The sequence below is a fragment of the Ostrinia furnacalis genome, unplaced genomic scaffold (genome assembly GCF_004193835.3).
Source record: "Ostrinia furnacalis isolate ACB-3 unplaced genomic scaffold, ASM419383v2 OfSCF0069, whole genome shotgun sequence".
NCBI classification, from domain to species: Eukaryota; Metazoa; Arthropoda; class Insecta; order Lepidoptera; family Crambidae; genus Ostrinia; species Ostrinia furnacalis.
This window is the reverse complement of record NW_021130308.1, coordinates 1,065,274-1,083,923: the sequence shown is the minus strand read 5'-3', so window position 1 is coordinate 1,083,923 and position 18,650 is coordinate 1,065,274. Positions and strand designations below refer to the sequence as shown.

General features: G+C 35.9%; 1 non-coding gene across 1 annotated transcript; it reads left to right on the top strand.

The window, feature by feature from the left end:
- Positions 1-10,081: 10,081 nt before the first annotated feature.
- Positions 10,082-10,154, top strand: TRNAT-GGU (transfer RNA threonine (anticodon GGU)). Its single transcript has one exon. It is a non-coding gene; the product is annotated as a tRNA-Thr (tRNA).
- Positions 10,155-18,650: the final 8,496 nt, after the last annotated feature.

The window sequence follows — 18,650 nt, the reverse complement described above, 5'->3', positions numbered from 1 at the left end:
TAAAGAATGAAAAACATACCTACTGACTCTATTTCTACTAGTTAGTTTTGGTACTTGTTGCGTGATTTAGAGAGGATTTAGTAGTACAAATACTTTGTAAACAACTCTATATTTTGGCTTTCAGTGAGGGTGACTTTTTCAAGGTTGAAATTCGCTTTCAGTACGTTTCGTGAAGAAAACATGCAAACGAAAGTTATTTAGTGTTTTTTTTATCGTATGTTTAGTAGATCGACAGAGTGGCGCGGTAACTAGAGCTTTTCAAGGCTGCAATAAATAAGCTTTTGACGAAAAGTGCTTTAATTTAGCACGTGTTTTTTGTGGGGCATTGAGTTCACTCATATCCCTGAAGATTTATGAGTCGTCTTAAGTGTCTATGATGGATTAATCCAATGGATGTGGATATTTTTCTTCATTTTATTGGACATTTATCTTTCGAAATTAATACCTAAGTAGAGCAGTCGCAAAATCTTACAAAACACAACCCACATTACCCTTCTTTCGAGACCTGCGCAATTTGCAACCCTTCTCCCTCAAGGCCACAATGCAAGGGGTATAACCAACCCTCATCCAACGCAACGAACAGATTCGCGAGAAACCCTTCGATCGATCCAGACAGGACGTCTGGAACATTCGGCGCATTCGGGAGCGTGCATTGAAAACAATTGGACGTACTGCGCTGCCCTTTTTGACCGACTTCCACTGTTTGAATTTTTCTATTTTGAATACCGTATTTCTGTATGGCTGAATTCAGATATACTAAATGAGTTTAGTAGATAATGAATGATCTTAGTAGGATATTAATAAATTGTAGAGTTCATAATTTTAAAATTTAAATAAATTAATACGGTTGTTGAACTCGAACGTAATGTACGATATGTCTTTGATAAATGTATACGTTCCAGGAATGAAATCCTAGGGCATTATGAGGCTAGGGCCCCATGTGTCTCATACAACTCAAGGCCAAGGACATGTCGATAGGACCTTCTTTGCAAGCTCGTTACGCAGATTAAATCTGCACCCTTCGTTTAAAATTATTAATCAACAGCAAGACTACAACATAAATAATGAAAAGAAATAAAGTAAAACTAACAATCGTAACTACTTCTGTTATGTTTACGCTAACAAACGTATACCTATTAATGAAAAGCTAAATTAAGAACGCTACATTTAGAATCGATTAAACTACTCTTATCTCAAATTACTCTTTTAACCTTACCAAACGTGTAAAAGAAAAGAATCCCTTACTGTAGGTGTACTGGCATCAAGTTTACACACTCATGCGAAGTTTTATTAGTCATTAGGTATTTTTGTATTGACGTCACGTGGTATATTTCCATTCGACTGCTTCAGTGCTTAGGCATGTAAGTGATGCAAACTTTCATGCACTATCAAACGCTGTATATTTTATTATAGATATTGGGCCGGATAAGAATATTAAATACATCAAAGATTGCGTGGAAATGGGGTAAGGTCTGATAAATTGCGATTTCACTGTAAACAAGGATAAGACTTGGATAAAAACTAAGTTACTCACAAAGGTGACCTAATGACAATAGAAGGTTATGTCCTATCAAGCACTTAACGATTCGACAGATAGGATAACGCTTTGCATCTATTAATTTTTATATTAACTTATCTTTTTTTATAGTCTTGAAAAAATGTACAAACCTACTTGCTATAATATCCATAGCCACGATAGCCGAACGGTGAAGGGGTCGGAGTGGCCGACTCGAGATCCGGAGGAACGCGGGTTCGAATCCTACCGCCGCTCGACTATTGTGGTGAGCCCACTCGTAACACAAGCTTATTTAGCTTGACACGAGGGACTAATGGGACTATGTATTAGTAATTTGGGCAATACAAATTGCTAATAATCTTTAAAAAAATAATAAAAAATATTAAAACTAACGAAAATAAATTGGAACTTAGAAAAGATTCAGCTATGAGTAGAGCGAGCTTACAAAGCACAATGCTAAACGCAAATTGAAATACTTACTATAAGTACTGAAAGAAAACCTTCAGTCTCCAGCGCAATCATTGAATATTACTATTTCTATTCGTGGTACTTACAAATGATATTTTTAGCATCTTGTGGTTTCAGTTGTTACTTTATGTTATTATTTTTACGCCACATGCTAACTCTACATCTTGAGTATTAGTATAAATACAATCATTCACATCACGCGATACGATTCGTTCCATTCCTTTGCTTTGACGTAGTTACACTCGCCTATTATTTACAAACAAAGGTGTTGATAATGTAAATACTGGTTTTTGAACATTACACAAACGCTTAAGGGGTATTAAGTTTAACACTGTTTTTATTACCTACTTGTACCGGTCCATTTACAGGAGTATTAACCTTAATGATAGTTATAAAAACGTCACACCATTCAGTAAATTGCTTACATGATAATTTAGAGTGTTTCTGAAGCAGGTTTCTGTGATAATCTTACAAAAGAAAATCTAAATACCTAATGACGTCTAAGTAGTCTACCACCTCATTTGCAGTCGCGTATGTAGTCAGATATTGTTGGGAATGTTAAGAATTTTTGTCAATTAAGCTTTTAAGTTATTTTTTTTGTCTAAAGCTTTAACTCTACACTTATAAAGTATTATTTGCTTCAGATACAGAAAAGCTTTAAGCTTTAAATAAAGCTTTCTGTTTAGTATAAACAATTGTACATTTTCGTTTTAACTGACGTCATTTAGAGCTGGAATTCACTCACGTTACGTCTGGAAGCCATAATACTAATTGCGAGATAGTGATATGCATTGAACGTACCGCCGAATATTGTTAAGCGTCTATTGTCGCAGATTAAGATAGCCGATGGTAAATACTGATAAAAGCGTTAGTACGTGGTGCAATTATCATAATGATATGATTGTAGTAAAAGTTCATATTTTTGATAATGTCGCAAACAGACCAGTGGTTTATATGCGGCGAAGTGAAGACGCGGATTCGAGTCCCGGTAGAGGACTTTTTTTATTAAACAGAAATATCGGAACTAGGTTATTTTCCGGCTTCCAGGTTTCATTTGCACTCGTAATGTTAGTATGGATAGAGTTAGATATAATTATGTATATGATATTGGACATCTTCCGGGGATGACTGAAAAATATTTTTCCAATGGAATTGTCTGCTAAGGACCTTAGAATGAAGGACGGTATTTAAATTGAATACATCAAGTACCATCACCATGATGATGATGATTATACCACGGGTGTGAGTTTATTGAAAAATCTTCATCACTATTTTTTCTCTCATAAGTATATTTCGGCGAAACTAAAAATGGGTTAGGTTTTGCATAAAGTGACCTAATATGTACCTACATGTATGTGGCCCGATTGCCGCGATAAGAGGGCGTAGGAAAATTCCCATACATTAAAAAGCTCTCGTCTGTCAACAGTGTATGTAACAGGATGTGCTAAAAATACCCGTCTGATATAGTTTATTAGGTTCATTTTAGATTAATACGAAAACCGTGGGTGGTTACGTTGGAAAAAATACATTGATATATCAATGTAGAGCATGTGATATTTTTTCTCCGATTTAAGAACTAAAATAACTATGATTTATGTGATACAAAAATACGTGGTATTATAAATAGGGCCAATTTAATAACAGTTTTGTCGGAATCTCTTGGATTAATACGTAACAAACAACAGTGATACTATTTATATTAATGACAAAAGTTCGTACCAGAAGAAGTTGGTTGATTGAATCGGTTCCTGCAAGAAGTATAACATATAGAAGGTCCATATAGAAGGTTTTGTGTGATTATTCTATACGATCTTATGATGCTTAGGTACTTGTTTACGAAGAGTGCACTCTACTGCATTATTGGAAAGCCTCCATCGCATTAGGCCTTCCAAGGACCTTTAGTAGGAAGTTGTAATCGCAGGGCTTCTTTCTAGGCCGAGTCGCTGCAGTAATCCAGTTATGATTAATCTAGTTACGGAAAATGTAGTGAAATGGAAATAGAAAACGAGTTTGTGGCATTTTCTATGATGAATAAGCGTAGTGGGGACAAAAACGTGAGAATAAGTAGCTTTTTCAGTGGTTTTCATAGTCCTCAGAAATGATGTAACAAGATTTCCATATTTTTAGCTCTATCAACATCCTCAGCTCATTAGTCATAACATACCTATAATGTAACACCTAATGTACTATTAAGGAAGCAATAAAGTTATTGAGTATTGAGGAGCTACTGCAGGAGGATGACCCTCTGGCCAGACTGGTAGGGAGCCCTAATATTCGCATCCTTCCTTACTTGCCCTGTGACTGTGCTATTCTAATTCCTGGAACCACACGGCTGGTGGTGATTTTATTTACCAGCAATATTTATGTCACCGATTACGATATAAAAATCGACTATTCATGCAGGGTTCAAGTTACAAAACCATGGTTTAAATGGCAATGCCAGATTTTGTATGGAAGGTGGCGTCTTTTTTTTTTGGCGCGGCCATCGACCAAACTTTGTTTTTTGATTACAAAATAGTGTAATAAACCAAACTTACTATGGCATGTATACCTCTAAATTCAGTCTGAACTTAGTTACAAGCATGAGAAGTTTGATGATTTTACATACTAGATTTGCTTTTTGCGCGCAAGTTTTGTAAGAAATTGCAACAAAATATTGCGCTATTTTTCTATTGCGCTAATTCTACTCCATACTGATGTCTGGAGCCTTAAATGGATGGTATTGTTTGTTTACACATACAATGTCACTATTTTGTTGCAATTTCTTACAAAACTTACGCGCAAAAAGCAAATCTAGTATGTAAATTCTTAAACTTCTAATGCTCGTAACTCAGTTCAGACTGAGTTTAGAGGTATACATGTCATAGTAAGTTTGGTTTATTACACTATTTTGTAATCAAAAAACAAGGTTTGGTCGATGGCCGCGCGAAAAAAAAAGACGCCAATTTCCGGCATTGTCTTTAGTGTGTTTATTGAAAGAATGAATGAATTCCTCGCCAGGTGATCAGCATTCCTCGAGCAGTGCAAGTGCGAACGCTCCACTATGTCGGGCGCGGGTGCGCGCGCGCCGGTGTGACCGGTTAGCGCCGGTTTGCGAGCGATGATTCTGACAGCTTGATTAAACACCACATGATTGGAAGAAGAGGTATGAGCTTTGATGAATTATTTCCAAAATTTATGCCATTTACACTTTTTATGCGTTGTTTTATGGCGTTTCACCTATTGAAGAGTTACGATGACTCTTTTATAATGCGAACAGCTAGGGTCTTTCCTGAACACTATAATCCGGGCCTTTAGGCGGGAGTAAATAGGCACTTAAAGGGCAGATATGTACCATCCTGCCTTGTCCTGCATAAAAAAGTGTTTGAGAATAAGTAAGTACCAATTGGGCATTTAGGTAGAGGAGATCGAGTCAGATTTTGATTATCTTTTTAGTACGTGAATTATAAAAGTTTGGAGCTAATTAAAAAGAAGAAACTGTATCCAATATTTCTTAACGAATGGTGCATCGAGCGATTGTTATTGTCGCACCAACCGATGTCACGATCGACAGATACTGCCCGCCTTAGATTGCTTCTAAATATAGCTAACCGCATCGTTACCATACATCAATGTACACGTACATAAATTGATGTCCTTCCTTCCTTGTCCGGTACTGAGATGCAGAAGTAATGTATTACATAGATAGTAGACACTGATGAGATTAAATTCAATTTAAGGTATTTCATGATTGGCAAAAATTGGTATGAAATAAATTAATTAAACAAAACAGTTGCTCTGGGAACAAAAATATCTTCCTTTTTTGCGTAGGCATTAATCTATGCTGAGAAGTGGATATAATGTGAAAATAATGGACACCCTCTTTTCCAAATTAACAAGAAAACTCGAGCGTAAACCGAAAATCTGTTGACGCCATGACATCAGCTCTAACCAACGAATACCACTTTTAAGTTTCAAATGGATAGAATTGATTAACAAACGTTTGTCTAAGGCTGAGTTACACCACCTTATTTTAACCGTAACAATAACGAAAACCGGTGCTATTTGTATGGAGTTTGACAGTTTTTTGACGTTTGTCAAAGTTAAAGTAAGATGGTGCAACCCAGCCTTAGTATTCTGGATCAACCTGACAAATCTAGTTTGGTCTATGTCAATATCAAGATATGAGATAATATAATATATCATGGCAATCGAACAAAGTAAAAAACTAAAAAAACAAAGTGTCAATAGCCGAACCAAACGCTGCAGTTTCGAACCCCGCCGCCGTTGGACTACTTATGGTGGTGAATCCACTCGTAGCTCAAGCATTATTTAGCATAAGAATCAGGCGGTAATAACGGTACTATAAAAATCAAAAGCCCGTAGTTCTGTTTAGTCATGTCAGAATCAGGAACTCTACATATTATATCTAATTGATTTTGTGATAAAAGTTTTCATGCATAATAGTCAAAATAATTAAACCTTCGTGGAAAATGATAGGGTTTATCTTAGTAAAGTGAGAAATACCTAATGAATGAGTTGATTGATACTAACTAGTAGTAAATAGATTGACATTAATAATGCAGTGGATGATTCAAAGTCAGGTGCTCATAGTACAATGACATTATTCGCGATCAATGAATCAGTTTTAAGCATTCAGAAACAAAAACATTCCTATTTAAGCTTAGGTACCCGTATTAAGCGATAACTCCTATGTTTAAGGTAAATAAAATGTTCTGTCTTGTCTGGTATCCTTCNTCGAGCAGCGCAAGTGCGAACGCTCCACTATGTCGGGCGCGGGTGCGCGCGCGCCGGTCGACCGGTTCGCACCGGTTTGCGAGCGATGATTCTGACAGCTTGATTAAACACGTTTGGGTGACCACATGATTGGAAGAAGAGGTATGAGCTTTGATGAATTATTTCCAAAATTTATGCCATTTACACTTTTTATGCGTTGTTTTATGGCGTTTTACCTATTGAAGAGTTTCGATGACTCTTTTATAATGCGAACAGCTAGGGACTGGAACTCGCTGCCTGCTGCTATCTTTCCTGAACACTATAATCCGGGCCTTTAGGCGGGAGTAAATAGGCACTTACAGGGCAGATATGTACTATCCTGCCTTGTCCTGCATAAAAAAGTGTTTGAGAATAAGTAAGTACCAATTGGGCATTTAGGTAGAGGAGATCGAGTCAGATTTTGATCATATTTTTGGTACGTGAATTATAAAAGTTCGGAGCTAATTAAAAAGAAGAAACTGTATCCAACAGTTCTTAACGAATGGTGCATCGAGCGATTGTTATTGTCGCACCAACCGATGTCACGATCGACAGATACTGCCCGCCTTAGATTGCTTCTAAATATAGCTAACCGCATCGTTACCATACATCAATATACATATACGTACATAAATTGATGTCCTTCCTTCCTTGTCCGGTATTGAGATGTAGAGGTAATGTAATACATAGATAGTAGATACAAGATCATACTTAATTTAAGGTATTTCATGATTGACGAAATTTTGTATAAAATTACTCTCGTCAGAATAAATTAATTAAACAAAACAGTTGCTCTGGGAACAAAAGTATCTTCCTTTTTTACGTAGGCATTAATCTATGCTGGGAAGTGGATATAATGAGAAAATAATGGACACCCTCTTTTCCAAATTAACAAGAAAACTCGAGCGTAAACCGAAAATCTGTTGACGCCATGACATCAGCTCTAACCAACGAATACCACTTTTAAGTTTCAAATGGATAGAATTGATTAACAAACGTTTGTCTAAGGCTGAGTTACACCACCTTATTTTAACCGTAACAATAACGAAAACCGGTGCTATTTGTATGGAGTTTGACAGTTTTTTGACGTTTGTCAAAGTTAAAGTAAGATGGTGCAACCCAGCCTTAGTATTCTGGATCAACCTGACAAATCTAGTTTGGTCTATGTCAATACCAAGATATGAGATAATATAATATATCATGGCAATCGAACAAAGTAAAAAACTAAAAAAACAAAGTGTCAATAGCCGAACCAAACGCTGCAGGTTCGAACCCCGCCGCCGTTGGACTACTTATGGTGGTGAATCCACTCGTAGCTCAAGCATTATTTAGCTTAAGAATCAGGCGGTAATAACGGTACTATAAAAATCAAAAGCCCGTAGTTCTGTTTAGTCATGTCAGAATCAGGAACTCTACATAATATTATACCTAATTGATTTTGTGATAAAAGTTCTGATGCATAATTGTCAAAATAATTAAACCTTCGTGAAAAATAAATCTGTAAATGATAAGGTCTATCTTAGTAAGTGAGAAATACCTAATGAATGAGTTGATTGATATATGATTGATTGACTAACTAGTCATTAATAATGCAGTGGATGATTCAAAGTCAGGTGCTCATAGTACAATGACAATATTCACGATCAATGAATCAGTTTTTAAGCATTTAGAAACAAAAACATTCCTATTTAAGCTTAGGTACCCGCATAAAGCGATATTGTGTAAGGTAATTAAAATGTGTAGTCTACATAGCTTCAATATGCAAAAAAATATTAACAGAGTTTAACTTTTACATACCTGTTACTCATACTATTGTCAACTGACTCTATCATCGATCTAGGAAATTTTATTCCCTTCCTCTCTTTCTATTTAAAGTATGAAATTAATAATATAGTTATTTGCTCGTGATCCCACTTGATTACATAAAAATGGAGAATACTAGACATACATTGTATGTATAGGTCCTAGGTATGTGTATGTTCCATTTGGAGTAGCGCATCTTTGACCACCACCAATAGGTGTTTCTAATTACTTTTTGATATGATTTACCCGCATAAAAATAATGTAAAACATTATTGTGATACCTATTCCTAATGCTAATTTAATTCATGTAAAGTTATACTAGCTACAGATTAAAGTTTGTGGTGAGCAAAAGCGCAAAGCTTAGTCATATTATCGTGTGCCAATGGGGTGTGGCGACCACAACAAACCGCGGCCCAGCTCAGGTGGCCATGTTTGTTTACATTCTAACGATGTGTGAGGAACGTGATACCACAATATATTGTAAGATCAACCTACAAGCTCCGCCTTGATTTGAGAGTAAGTACATTCAGTAGCAACTAGCACCATAGTTTAATAATAAATGGGAACACAGACTAGTAAACACACATTCTTGTTACAAAATCCTAGCAATAGTTTCGTCTTTTAATCATACGTTTCATCGAATCGTTTAGTGTGAAAATCAATGGGCAAACGATGACCGCATGTTCAACAATAGGCGTCCAATGGCTGAAAAAATGTTGGGAATTCCTAAATCAATGAGCTTTTTCAACTTCAGTTCAGTTAAGTTGAAGTCGCGTAGTGGAGTATGGCCCGACCACAGCACTGTGTGCTGAAGCCTGGGGCTTTTGGAGGGATTATTTTATTTAACCAGGAATATTAATATTATTTAATAGTATAAGGAATACCGAATAAATCCCCGGGAATATTTTCAGTTAAAAACAGTGGACTTTAGCAGTAGACTCAAAGAGTTACGGGGAATACCTCTCATATTCATTCCTACTTCATTATAATTCTGCATAATAAAGTCTGTCTGTGTAGTTTACCTAGCACCTTGAAAGACAATTACGTCAGTGAGTAATTGATGACGTCATATTATACTCGTACATATTGGTGCCCGAGTTTCAACCTCAAAGGTAGCTCGGGTTTCACTTTGTTTCCATTTAGTCCCCTAGCGGCAACGTGACCCACAGGACATTCAATCTAGTAGATGTCTATAGCAAGGTTCAATTAAGTGTGACGTCACAGTCTGTCACCTCCTCCCAAGGGGATCTCAAATTTCAGCTGTTTTGTTTGGTAGCTTGTACGTAACTTCGGCTATAGCCATCAAAGGTCATCGAGGTTAAGGTCATTAGGGAATTTGTGAGGGCTATTATTCATCCTCCTTAATTAATTTTGGTGCCAGTAAATCATGTGGGGCAAAAGAAAGACATGGATATAGCAAAAATGAATAAATATTAAACGGGATGGAAGAAAGAAAGCCTGAAAAAAATCTATACTTAATTGATCAATTTGTCAGAGATATGAAAACGAATTGTTATGATTTCGACGGGTTCAACTAGTGTCTAAGTAGCTCAGATGGTAGAGCAGTCACCCGGTAAGCGAAAGGTCGTGGGTTCGATCCCCACCTCAGGCAGTTCGGCTTTTTCAAGTTATTTAGGTATGATTTCACCTTAACCTACACGAAGTGATTTGATAAGTGTTCTTACTGGTTAAACAACCTCCGAGTGGAAAGGGTCAGTCACATTCTCCTAAGTTGACTACGGACTCAATATACAAAAGTCATGATGACTGAAAACGCGTGCTGCAAACGTGACGCACAAATCCAAAGACCTATCAGTTGTCAATGCTGCCTGATATCTGACATCACGCCGAAGCCGTCATGCCTGAAGGCTGGCTCGGGTTACCAAAACGTGTCAAACTAACGTGCTCGCAACGTGACACACAGGTATTGTTACAGTAATGATTCTGCCGTCATGATACGTTTTCAATCATGGTAAAGGTAGGCCACTTATTGCTTTGTGAGTAAAACACACAAATTAAAGTAATTGGCCTCGTCATCCTCTTTAAATACCATAATGCTGAAACAAAACTTCATAATGTTGCAAGATCCTGGTTATTCTAAATTATAACTACAAAAGAAACTCCTGGCTATAGATCTGTTGATAATGTTAAGGGTTCGAACTACGTTAGATCAAGTAAAGTGTAGGATCCAGATTCCAAGAATGGAAGATGTTTCGCTAATGAACAAGATATTAATTACATTACAACCATATACCTTAATGGTTTGTTTCTTGTTCATGCAAAACATAGAAACTGTGTTTTATTTTAAGTAAAAATTTACGTAAAAGTTAATTGGTGTTCTTTCTTGATAATTGAAAATACTAAGAAAAATAGGTAACGATAATTAGAATAAGATTACAACTGAAGTATTCTTGAAACTTAATTATTAGCTTAATATGTATTAGTTTTATAATGCCTTTGTTTTATCATATTATGTAGAGCTACTGCCGGTTGTTATTGTAGGATTAAATGTAAAACCTTAAGGATTACGGGCGTCGCCCTGCCGGTAAAGATAAGGTTCGATATCTCTGAATCATTGCTTTGTCATAATGGAGATATGTGCAGCAATTATACTTCTTTTAATTGATTTGAAAGTCCTATCAGACATGTAAAATGTTTTAAATAAATATTATTTATTTTTGTAAAACTTATGTAAGCAACATCATATGGAAGCTTTTTAGTTTCCAGAGCTTTCAGTTTTACAACCAGATATCATCTGTATCCGGCTCAAAGAACCGTTTGTTACGTTGTATAGTATATATTATGTTTTCTTAAAATCTTATACTACTACTACTTCATGTTTAGTAAAGAGAACTCCCTTTTTTCCCCACATAATTAATTCATAGTGCACGTCATCATAAATCTTACTCAATTTTCCAACCCACAAGAAAAGAACCTGCCTGTGCATGGTAGAACTGTGTAATATTTTATTTCAACCGTAATTAGGTATATTTACAGACCATGAATATTGCGTCAGACTTCCTTATTTTATGTGAGACGACGTTACAGGGAAATAATGTCAACAGTATAATATTTTATGATCGCTAGCTATGACAAGTGTTTAAAGTTTAGTGGTTGGCTGTAGCATTTACGAGATAATTTCACCCACAATAAAACCCAGAGAAAGGGACTCGTAAAAAATTATGAAACTGAAATTGTAAGTATGCAAAATCGAAAATACAGTGCACGAAATCACATCATCATCTTCACTTTATTAGAGACATGGTCATTCATACCTAAATATGCTTCTAAGTAGGACATCTTATAAAAAAAATACATGGAGTTATGTATGAAATTATAGAGTCAAAATCACCCGAATTGCTCCAAATATAGAAGGCAAATAATGACCAACAATATTTATTCAATTGCTTAATGGAAAGTCTAATTTATATGATTCAATTCGTCCTATTTACTTTCTTATCTATCACTAGTTTACCTTGTCATTGCATAAGTTATTAGAACATTGAGTAATTAGTTTAATAGTTTATAAGGTGAGTCAGAATACTAGAGACACGAGCAATCAAGTAGATAGTTCTACCGCAGAATAATAATAAGTACTCTACTACTATCAATTAAGGTACAGAGATAAAAAAAACATTTTTACTACCCTGTAAAACAAACTATTCTTAATTTTCAGTAAAATAACGTTTTGAAACTACTAAATTAGCAAAACAAGTCAAATAGTGAAGCCATAAGTTTGCTAAAAGATGGCTTAAAAATTCACTTTTGGACAGATCATAAAACTATTGAAATTAATTTCTCTATAACTTTTTGACGAGTCACGCGTGCTCGTGACATCAATTACGTTAGATTAGATAGGGTCCTACGTCAACTAGGTCTTTGGAGGGTACTTCAGAGGTGCACTCAATAGCACATACACTGTATTGTTGTTGAAAAACAGCACTTATTAAAACTGCAATAAAAGCCACTGTATAGGCTTAGTTTGATGTGTTGACGTCTAAACATTGTTGAAATATTTCAGTCAATAGTGTTATTTAATCTTTTGACGTCATTGTATGTACATAGTTGGCAATTTCAAAACAAAACGTTTTCTAAATTAACTCGATCAGGATTTTAAACTATGTTAATTCCTCACTTGTATGTAAACTTGTATGTAGGTAAGAAAGTAAATACATTTATGTAATTACTTATTTAGAGCCTGAAAAAGTATCTAGGTTTTTTGTTTCAAAATATTGAATACGTAAACGATATTTAAATAAATGTGTCAGTGAATAGATAAGATACACACTTACATTCTTAATTTAGTATTTTTCTTGATTCTGTCTTTAGCTTAGTGTCTGTAATGTTATTTTATTTTTATTGTTTGTTTATATGTCAGCAGAGCGCCACGCAGGGCCTCGACTGTTGGGCATCCCCTCTCCGCTCTTTATTATTATCCTATTAAAGTTTTTAATAATTAGTTTGTTTGGCGGACGCGGTTTGGGTCCCACCCAACAGCCGAGGCCTAGGGAAGGGTACTCGCTGAAAATCAGCGTCGGGACTTTCACATACGTCCCGAATATCGCTGAGCGGGCGCCTTTTTGGCTCGGGATCTTTACTGGTCTGGCTGGTTTATTTTACTGTTTTTTATTTATTTATTTATTTTTTTCTTCTTTATGTACTTTTTTACACTTGTAATTGTCATTTTTTTGTCCCGTGCCAAATAAAGATTTTATTATTATCTCCTTTATTAATTTTCTTTCTTATTTTTAATTTTTTCTTTTTACAATGTAATTATCAAAAAATAAAAATACATTATAAAAACAAAAATCTTAAAAATAGTTAACCCGCTGGCAGCGGAGCAAGGCCCAAACTACCGGTGGTTATTATTATTATTATTATGTTTGTACGCTTTGGAGCTCACGGGTCAAGAGTGGCCCGGTCCTTTATAAGGCTTGCGTGGGGATACAGATCCAACACGTAGAGGCCGTTTTAAGCGCAAAATAATCGACAAAAGTGAAAGTGGTGCACATGCTGGATCTAGTCTCTGACTATATCATGGGATGTAGCCAGAGACCATCCCCAGCCTGTGCACAGGAGCTATTGCAGTTATTGGAGAATGGACTAGGGTTATGGATGAAGGATGGATGGACTGGTTACTGGGCTATGGATGGAGACTACGGGACACCTGCCTGGTTCATAGTCTCGGACTGAAAAAATGGCAGGCGGTGACTAGCCAGCGACTAAATGGGCCCCCCCTGGCGTCATGGGTCGTATAGACCGGACTGAGGGGCAACATTGGCGTCTGCCAGCTCAGGGGTGTAGAGAGGTGTGCTGCGCTTTCTCCGAAGTTACTCGCGGCGTTATGCCCTTTAACACTTCCACCCCTGGAGCATATAGCTCTAGCGACTCCACTCTGGCCGGCCAGTTAAGGCAAGCCAGAGGTGAAAGTCCTGCAGACCCTCTCGGATTCCACTTCGGCAAGCCGAAGACGAGGGTCTTGATTATTATTATTATTATTATAAGGCTTTTCATCAAAATGTCAATGATTGATTGATCACCAACCACCACTGAACTGACTCACATAGATTTGAAAATGTAGTCCAAATAATATCTGTTTGTTTTCGTAGAAAACTTCTTGATGAGATAAAAGACAAGGAAAAGAAAAAACAATCTTGGAAGAATGGAAAACATACTGATAAATCAACTTCAAGTCTGAAGAAACTTTCAAACTTTTTCTTCTGTCGTTTTCGTAAGAAAAAATTAATTAAATACAAAAGATGTTAAAGCGATTATTTGAATACAAAATAGGAAGCAATTAAGGGCTTGTAATTGCCCTTTCAGTCTGTTACAAAAACAGCTTTAAGGAAATGAGTTAGTCATTGTTAATCTGATGAAAAGGCACCGCTTCGGGAAGTCCAGTGTAGATTTAACTAAGATTGTAAATATATTTCAACTAAATACTCAATTCAGAGATAGGCTCGAATAAGGTCGAATTATAGAGTAAAAAACATAAAAAACTAAAATATTTAGACATATAGTTAAAGTTAGGTGTTGTTAAGCGAAAAGTTGTAAAATACGAAATGTTCTTTTATCTATGTGGTAAGTAATAAAACAGTCTAGAATACTGGTGCAGGTGTAATTTAAAATATACCCGCATCGTCTTTAGCCGTACGGTCGTTGAGAATATTGCACCTATTCTAGGTCATAATTTGATTTATTTTGTAGTTTTCTTCAAGAATGTAGAGACTCTATCCATCAATATGTATACATACATTGACTCACTTTGATACGAAATAAGCGATTTACTTCAAAGTGAACTGTAAGGGAATGGAGTTCTCTACAACATCTGTCTTCCAGCTCTCCTGTAACTATAAGTGTTTTTCTAGAATGAATAGGTATTAAGAGTAAGTGTGCTCTATCTTAGATCTCATCATCATTTACCATTGCGATAACAAAGAGGTGAGATTGAGGTCAGACAAACTCATTTACAAGTTAAAAAAAAGATATTATGTACCTTTCAGATAAATCTCGTTATGCAAAACTACGTGAGTTATATGTTTACTTAAGTTGTTTAAATTTATTCTGTTTCTGAAATATATCCTACTCCATAAAAGTCTAATATTTTATAGTGCTTCATACAATTTAAATTATAGAGTAGCTGTCAATAACGTCATGTATTATGTACACGCGAGGCACTGAATCGTAATGAACCGAAAAGCGGTGTGTCGGCTGATGGAAAATTTACTGTAGCTTAGACCTATATTGGTTATTTACTAGTCTGTGAAATAATAGGTGTGGTGTTTGGTTTCGTCTAGTTTAAGGGGGTAATCACGGTTTTATGTAGCTTTTCAGATCTTTCAGTTGTAATTCGTATGATCTACTTAAAATCGTTGGATACGCCAATCTTCACGCGTGTAAAGCTAAGATTTCATGTCATTAACATAGGAAATAATGGGCTCACTATACAAACTATCACTCCCTATTTCACTAAAGTATTTATTATAAACGTATTTTTACGATAACCTATGTATGAAAAGGTCTATATGTGAAAACGGTGTACTAGGCCACTAGGGTCCAATTATAGCTATCAGAGACCGACAGATAGAGTTACTTTCTCTTTATACTTTTCTGTAAGGGCTCCATAGATAAGGGAATTGGCACGGGTGGGTACGGAATTATATTTCTTTTAGATTTTTTAATTAATATTCATTATTTAGGGATCAGTCACTGAACCCTAATGACTGTCTTACACAAGTACATTTTCGTATAGAGCACGTGTTCGGAGGCGTGCCATTGCACTTGCTCTTGCCAACTGTTCGGAAAAATTGGCTCCACCGCCCCAAGAAATTGAAATAGCTATTTTTTAGGGTTCTCTACCACTTTAGAAAAAAAGAGAACACTCAGGTGATCGTCTATAACAGGTATTTTTCTGAAAACTAGATAGATACTAGCTAGATATATATAAATAGTGCATTAAACGGTGACCCAAGGAATGATGTACAAATTATTTTCAATTTATATTAATTAACAGCAGTTAGGATCGTATTACTCGTACTTGTAAGACCTTGGAGAATGACCGGCTTATCAGTTCATTATTTTTTGGCCCAGTCGTAATATTTTTCGTAATAGGAAAGTATATCCAGAAAGTTGTTGGAAAGAACATAATTAAGTAAAATAATATCCTTATCTGCAAAACAAGACAATTAGAAAACTTTAGAGCGAAATATTATGTTTACAATGAAGTGATGCGTTAAAAATGTAGGGAACCCCTTACACGCGAGTAAAGCTCAAACTTGACACTTTTTTTTCATTCTCTACCCACAATAGCATTTCTTTTAAATTATTGCTTTGTTGAAGGTGTTCGCCCGTTTGAAAAGTAAATATTTACGTGAACAATCCAAAAAAAATTTGTTCATCTTTATTTGCTTTTACTTTTTGTCAAAATAACAAAGCGTCATTTGAAGCTTTTTTGTAAAGATGAAACGGTAGGTAAATATAACTCTATTTCGTTTTTATTCAATCATTTTTAGCTGGCAGTTCAATAAAAAGTTGACGCCATCGTTTTTAAATGCCTACTGTCTTTAAAAAAGTTTGGATCCTTTTCATGAACTTAACATTGTCAAAAAAAGAAAAGGGTGTTTTATTCATGAAACATACAAAATAACATATTACTTAAGACGCTTAATATACCTAATGCCCGACCGAGCGAGAAGCGTGTACAGACTTTTCCACCAACTTCCATTGTTTTCGAGGTGCAGTGACTGATCACTGATCAGGTGTCGTGGAAAAATACTGTCATACGAGCACCCGAGCCACCACGGTAGGCCACTCTACTGCCATAAAATTTACTGCTGGGGCTTTCCTAACGGTGGTACTCTGGTAACACTAAGAGTGAGAATGAAGTGAGATTTACAGCCCGAAAGAATAAAATAAATAAATAAATATCCTTGGACATTTTACACTGCGCCGCTAGCCCGAAACTAAGCAAAGCTTGTACTATGGGTACTAGACAACGGATATAAACATACTTAAATACTTTTTTTTTGTAAATACATACATATTATACATAGAAAACACCCAGTTCAATACAAACAAATATGTTCATGCACACAAATGTTTGTACTGTGCGGGAATCGAACCCGCAACCTCCGGAATAGTAGTCCGATTCGAACCACTACACCAAACGGCCGACAGAATAGGTTACATTCAGCGTCAAATACGTATATACCTACTTGTTCGTAACTTCGTAACACCCAAAGTGGTTAAAAAGTTGACAACACAACCTTATTCCAATTTATAACAAAGACGTGTTGCGCCCTTTTTAGCTACTTTGGGTGGTACGAACTTTTTAGCGCTGATTGTATAGAACATGTAGAACTAATCCACAACTCACAATTTTTAGTAAAATTGTTAGCTAATATATTGTTGTATAATTATTTATGGACAATGATTTTTAATAGTTGGAATTTTTCACAGTGACGCATCGTAGTCGAACGGCTTCAGTGGCAGAGTGATCTATCACCTTGCCAGAAAAATATTTACTTGCAGTTCATTGATGCCTAGTGCAAGCTACAAGTATTATATTATACTTACATGAAAGATCTACAGTTATGACGTGAAGAATTGAGAAAGTTAAATATTAACGTAGACTTTGCGCCATTACGTGCTTGATTTGTATTTAATTCATAGATAGAGACTTTCATCGGGAGTTGAACAAATATTATACTACATTGTTTGTATTAATTATATTGTGGCAATAAAAAGTCATAAAGTCGCGGGAAGTACCTGGATGCAAGCGGCGCAGGACCGGTCTTTGTGGAAATCCTTGGGGGAGGCCTTTGTCCAGCAGTGGACGTCTTTCGGCTGAAACGAACGAACGAACGAACGAATAAAAAGTCATTATTCTATAGCAACTTTCGTTTCCACGGCGCAGATCCTGAATAGCAAAGCTCTACATTTTGCTTAGCTATCAATAAATCTTAACCAGTGATGGTTGAGTTAGTCTTTAGGGAAAGTTTTAAACTGACCAAAGAAATAAACAAAAATAAAATAGGATGTGTACGAAGCTCATATACACTGTTAAGTATAAGTTTCGCATTAGAACAGCTATTCTCCAGTCCTAGCCGGTTTCTATTTAGTCTAAACAAAAACAGTGTCAACGACCAAAATCACATGTCTGTCTGTGACAGTAATAAATTAGCATTAGAAAACTAAATGTTCAAACATGATTTGTTTTTCTCATGTTTACTCACTAACAACATCTCGTTTTAATTTCTTACATACTTAGGCCCAGAACAGACGGTGAAACGCAACTGCAACGAAACTGCAACTGCTAGTTACTTTTGAGTTGCATCTAAGTTTCTGCCTTATCGTCCGTTGAGAGACCACACATAACGTGACCAGTTTGAAACTTTCAGTTTCAGTTTCATTCATCAGAATCATCACAAAGTTGCAGTTTCGTTGCAGTTGCGTTTCACCGTCTGTTCTGGGCCTTAGGCATATACTGTGAAAACATTTTAGTTAGCTTAATTTATCTTTTAAACGGGACTATGCCCACATCTCGTTCCCACCGCTGCAATTCCTGCGTAGCCAGGATCTAAAGCTTCACCGTCAATAAAAACCTTGA